Genomic DNA, 6241 nt, shown 5'->3' on the forward strand with positions numbered 1-6241 from the left:
GTGGCTCCAACCGGGACCAATGACCAACCACCAACCGGGACCAAAGGCCTCTTTTCAGTAGCCCAAAGGGCGGGAAGAAAAGGGCTTTGGTCCCGGTTGGTGCCACCAACCGGGACTAAAGGGTGGGCATTGGTCCCGGTTGGAGCCACGAACCGGGACCAATGGTCGTGTGCTGGCACGGTGCGGCATAAAAGTTTAGTTCCACCTCGCTAGCTGAGAGGGACGCGCAGTGGTTTATAAGCCCCACTGCCGCACCCCTCTCGAGCTCCTCTCCACTGCAGGCTTACGGGCCTACTTACTACCGCGTTGCCTGTTGGGCCTACTGGGCCACCTGCGGGCCTGAATCCTGGCTCATGGTGGGTTTCTAGTCGTATTCAGGATGTGGGTGCCCAGTAGGAGGCACTTCTTTTCCTTTACTTATTGTTGCTATTTTTATTTTTTTCCCAGATTTTTTGTTTTGTTTTCTGCATTATTTATTTTCTTTTGTTTTTTTGCTTTATTTTTTTAATTCTTTTTGCTTTTAGTTTTAGAACAATTTTAAACTTTATGTTAGTGCCATTAGTTCTCAAATTTGAAAACACTTTTTTTGTTTTGTTTCATGCTTTATTTATTTTATTTTGTTTCTACTTATAACAAAATACTTATTGTTGCTATTTTTTCCCCAGATTTTTTGTTTTGTTTTCTGCATTATTTATTTTCTTTTGTTTTTTTGCTTTACTTTTTAATTCTTTTTGCTTTTAGTTTTAGAAAAATTATAAACTTTCTGTTAGTGCCATTAGTTTTCAAATTTGAATACACCTTTTTGTTTTCTTTTTGCTTTATTTATTTTATTTTATTTTTCGGTTTTTTTCTTTTGTTTTCTGCATTATTTATTTTCTTTTGTTTTCTGCATTAAAGCATTTCAAATGAACTCTGAAAAAGTTGAAAGTTGAAAGTTGGCATGGTATCACGAGGGCCGAACCATAATGGGCTGCCTTTGGTCCCGGTTCGTCCCACCAACCGGGGCCAATGGTGGTCGGCCAGGACCAAGGCCCATTGGTCCCGGTTTGTCCCACCAACCGGGACCAAAAGGTCCACACGAACCGGGACCAATGGCCCACGTGGCCCGGCCGCCCCCCCGGGGCTCACGAACCGGGTCCAATGCCCCCATTGGTTCTGGTTCTGGATTAAACCGAGACTAATGGGCTGACCCGGCCGGCCTGGACCATTGCCCCCTTTTTAGTCCCACCTCGCCAAGCGAGAGGCACTCGCAGCTGTTTATAAGCCCTGAGTGCAGAGACGATGAAGAAGAGGCTCAATGCTCACCTGCACGTTGGTTCGCTTCAAGCCTTGAGGAATAGGGTAGACTGCATGGAGCTATGTGCAGTGCAGTTTACACTATTCCGAAAGGCTTGAAGCGAATTAATTAGCATTGCGCCTCTTTTTTATTTTTAATGACTTATTACCACACAGAAATAAATAGAATAAAATAAATATAGCAGAAAAGAAAAAAAACTATATAAAAAACTACTCAGAAATAATTAGAAGAAAAAATAGTTGTGATTAACTTTACTAAAATCTTTTTTATTTTTAATAACTTATTACAACTCAGGAATAAATAGAAAAAAATAAATATAGCAGAAAAAAAAACTATATAAAAAACTACTCAGAAATGAGCATAGATGCGCTTATAGAGAAAATTAGACCTAAATTCATAATAAATTTCTACTAACTTCAGAGAAATTCAATATGAATTTAGATCAAATTTCCTGTATAAGGGCATCTATTTTCACTTTGAGAGCAGTTCAACAAGGCTGAGAGGGAGGGGCTTATAAACCGGTGTGAGCCCCCTTCGGTTGGCGAGATGGGACTAAACTCTGGCCGCAACGAGGACCATACCTTTAGTCCCGGTTTGTGCCACCAACCGGGACTAATGGGCTGCCTTTGGTCCCGGTTCGTCCCACCAACCGGGACCAATGGTGGTGGGCCAGGAGCGAGGCCCATTGGTCCCGGTTCGTCCCACCAACCGGGACCAATAGGTCCAGCTGAACCGGGACCAATGGCCCACGTGGCCCGGCCGGCCCCCGAGGCTCACGAACCGGGTCCAATGCCCCCATTGGTCCCGGTTCTGAATTGAACCGGGACTAATGGGCTGACCCGGCCTGGACCATTGCCCCCTTTTCTAGTAGTGAACGGATAGTTTGACACTTGAGTTTCGTTGCAAGAGCATTAGACTATATGACATTCTTCGTTAGTGAGATATACTACTACCGCCTTTCGGATTTGAGGGCCCACATTTATCTCTAGATCAACAATTTGGTCAACATAATACGAGTTGTATATCACAAAGATAATACCACTAAATTCAAATGTTATGAATTCCTTCTTTTTTGTGATAATTTTTTTCAATCTATTCATCCATCATGGCAAGATAGAGAACACTAGAGGTAACAAAAATTACAACCAGATGCATGGACCACCTATCAATGACTATAAGCACCGGAGCGAGCCTAAGGCGCACCGCCGTCATTGCCCCTCCCTCACCGGAGCTAGAGAAACCTTGTTGTAGTAGACAGTCAGGAAGTCATTGTGCCAAGGCCCCAAAGGACCTGCGCGCTAGAGCAGCAACCATCGCCGATGAAGAGAGTTGTAGATCGGAAAGATCAAACCTGTAACCAGAAGAACTAAGACGAACACAAACTGAATCCAAATAGATCCACCAAAGACCATCACCGATCGAATCCTGCAAGATCGGATGGAGACACAGCTCCACATGTCCTCCAACAACGGTATACGTACCATCAGGACAGGGACCGAATGTGGGAAACATTATTCCTACTGAGGGACATCGCCACAACCACACAACCCCAACAAGATGTGAACCTAACAAAAACAGGAACGGGTCCCTCCTGCCAGCAGGGAGGGGAGGGGGGGCGAGATCCTCCGTATCGGCGGTGGACCTCCTTTCCTCCACCTCAAGAAAAGTCTCCTTCCCCCTCCCTCACCGGAGCTAGTAAAACGAAGGACAAATAATTGTTGAGAAAATATGTTACACAAAAGATATAACAAATCAACGAAGAACCAAATGTAAGCAGAACAAGACATGGATGGATGCCCCACACACTCAAACATGCGCATATATGGATGGCCTTGCCCCCTTTCCCGCTTCATCCTCCACAACCTATGACACACCTCATGTCTCAAATCATCGTTCGGCAAAAAAGTTGAAGTACCGGACATTAGGAATGATTGAAACAATGGATCACTTGACATATAGGATGGGATGCATCGAGCCAAAACACCACCCGCATCATGGTCTTCTTCATCATGTCAACATTGCTACTAACAAAGATATAAAGGAGTGAATAGTAAAATGACACACTTGAGACGAAACACAAGTCCATGACCTGTCTTGCCTTCCGGACAACCAAAACCGCATCAGACAAGACAATCCGATGGCCCTACTGGCATAAGAAAGCTATGAGAAAAGACATGTAGACAATTATATACTGAAAAGGTCTAATTTGGAAACAAGTATTCGTTGTGAATTAAACATGTAAGAGTAGGTCGGAACTAGAGTTCGATTGTCGAAGGCCGCACAAGGAGATTGTTCCCATTAGTGATATTTTTTGAGGGATCTATTAGTGAGATATATTGTACTAATATAGAAGAAAATTAATGTATGTACACTAGAGAAAAATGCTTGTAGAAAAAAAAATGAAAATAGAAAAAAGAAATAAAACCAAATAAACATAAAGAAATAATAAATTTAGTAAATAAAAAATGATGTTTGTAGAAGGATACAAAATGGAAAACAAAAAAGGAAGTAAAACACAAGGATATAATTTTTTTGAGAAAGCATGTCACATGAACAATATAATGAATCAAGAAACAACAAAACCTAAGCAGAACAAGACATGGGCGCACACACTGAACCACCTCTCCCTATTTGTGCTACACGATCTATGACACACCTGATCCTAGCTTTCATGTTTCCAATCACCGTTAGATAAAAAAGTTGGAGTGTCACATATGAGTAACAATTGAAACAATGGTTCAGTTGACGTAGAGGACCGGAAATACCGAGCCAAAAACTCCGCCCGCGTCATGGTATTTTTCGTCATGTCAATATTGCTACTAACAAGGAAATAAAGGAATGAATAGTAAGACTACGCACTTGAGACCGAGATGCAAGCCCATGACCCATCTCATCTTGTAGCCGACCAAAACCACATCGGACAAGACATGTAGACTATTATATATTGAAAAGTCTAATTTGCAAACTTATCGTGGTGAATTAAAAATGTATGAGTAGGTGGGGACTTTAGTTCCATTTTGGAAGGCCCAAGAAGGAGATTTTTCCCATTACGCGATTTTCTAGGGATGCATTAGTGAGATATATTGTACTACTATAGAAGGAAAACTAACATACATAGACACGAAAAAGTGCTTTAAAAAATGGAAAACAAAAAAATGAAATAAAACCAAATAAACATAAAGAAGTGAAAATAGTAATAAGGAAAATATAATGCTTGTAGAAGGATAAAAGGAGAAAATAGACAAATAAAATAAACACAAGGATAAGAAAATTTTGAGAAAACATGTCACACAAACGATAGAATGAATAAAGGAACAACCAAACCTAAGAAGAACAAGGCATCGATGGATGGGCCCCACACACCCAACCACACACATATATGGATGGGCTCCCCACCTCTCCTTATTTGTGCTACCTGATCTATGACACACCTGATCCTGGCTTTCATGCTTCCAATCACCGTCCGGCATAAAAGTTGGCTTGCCAGATGTGAGAAACAATTGAAACAGTGGTTCATCCGACATCGAGAACGGGAAGCATCATGCCAAAACTCCACCCGCATCTTGGTCTGCTTCGTCGTGTCGACATTTGTACTAACAAAGAAATAAAGGAACGAATACTAAGACTACACACTTGAGATGAGATGCAAGCCAATGATCTCTCTCTCCTTTCAGCCAACCGAAACCGCATTGGACAAGACAACCCCATGGTCCTACTGGCATAAGTCGCTATAAAAAAGGACATGTAGACTATTATATATTGAAAAGTCTAATTTGGAAACATATAATCATTGTGAATTAAAAATGTAAGAATAGTGGGGACTTGAGTTCCATTGTGGAAGACCAAAGAAGGAGATTTTTCCCATTAGTGAGATTTTCTGAGGGATGCATTAGTGAGATATATTGTAATAATATAGAAGGAAAAGTAACATATGTAGACTAGAAAAAAAGCTTTTAGAAAAAAATGGAAAACAAAAAAGGAAATAGAACCAAATAAACATAAAGAAATAGAAATAGAATAAGGAGAAAAGGTAGAAGGATAAAAAGTGGAAAAAAGAAAAAAGAAAAAGGAAGTCAAACGCAAGGATGAAAATTATTGAGAAAATCATGTCACACAGACGATAGAGTGAATCAAGGAACAACCAGCCTAAGCAAAGCAAGACATGGATGGATGGGCCCACACACTCACCACACACGTATATGATGGCCTCGCCACCTCTCCCTATTCATGCTACACGATGTATGACACACCTGATCCTGGCATTCATGTTTCCAATCTCCGTTCAACAAAAAAATTGGAGTGCCAGACATGAGGAAGTGTTGAACTAATGGGTCACTCGACATACATGATGCAAACCATCCAGCGAAAACACCACCAACATCATGGTTATCTTTGTTGCATCAACATTTGAGACAAGACGCGAACCCATTGTCCGCCTCAAGTCCCAGCCAACCAAAACCACATTGGACATACAACCCAATGACCTACTGGTATAAAAAGCTTTAAAGAAAGACACACCATTTTTTATTGAACAGTCTTTTCCTTGCACAAATTTGAAAACACATATTTGTTACGAATTAAACGTAAGCATGATATATTCCATTGCCGAACAAGGAGACATTTGCATTAGCGAGATTTTCTTACTGATCCGTCGATGAGATATATATTGTACTACTAGTATAGAAGGAAAACCAACACATTTAGACTAGAGAAAAAAATGCATGGTTGTAGAAGGGAAAACAAAATAGGGAAACAGAAAAAGGAAAGAGAAACAAAAAAAACATAAAGAGATACAAGAAGGAAAGACCGAAGTAAAGGGTCACTCGACATAGAGGACGGGAACCATTGAGGAAAAACATCACCCGCTACATGGTCTTCTTCGTCATGTCAAAATTGCTACTATCAGATAAACAAAGGATTGTACAATCAAGACTACACTCTAGA

This window comes from Triticum aestivum, chromosome 1B, assembly GCF_018294505.1.
Source record: "Triticum aestivum cultivar Chinese Spring chromosome 1B, IWGSC CS RefSeq v2.1, whole genome shotgun sequence".
NCBI classification, from domain to species: Eukaryota; Viridiplantae; Streptophyta; class Magnoliopsida; order Poales; family Poaceae; genus Triticum; species Triticum aestivum.